The following is a 258-nucleotide window of genomic DNA, read 5'->3' as shown; positions in this document are numbered from 1 at the left end:
GGGGGGCGAAGCGGGGACGCCACAGCCCGGGCTCGCGCTTCCCAGCCCTCCCGCCGCGGGCAGCCGAACGGCCAGTAACGGCCAGCGCGTGAGGAACCCCCGGGGGTGAGGGGGGAGAACCGCTGCCCCGCCGCCGCCGCCACACACAGAGCGCCGGCGGAGACCGCCCTCGCACCTGGCGGGCGGCGGAGAGAGGACGGGCGCTGCAAGAGGCCGAGACGTACTCTTCCCCCCCCCCGCCCCAATTACCCCCCCCGC

Source organism: Haliaeetus leucocephalus, unplaced genomic scaffold (genome assembly GCF_000737465.1).
Source record: "Haliaeetus leucocephalus isolate CR32 unplaced genomic scaffold, Haliaeetus_leucocephalus-4.0 Scaffold924, whole genome shotgun sequence".
NCBI classification, from domain to species: domain Eukaryota; kingdom Metazoa; phylum Chordata; class Aves; order Accipitriformes; family Accipitridae; genus Haliaeetus; species Haliaeetus leucocephalus.
This window is presented reverse-complemented; position numbering follows the sequence as displayed.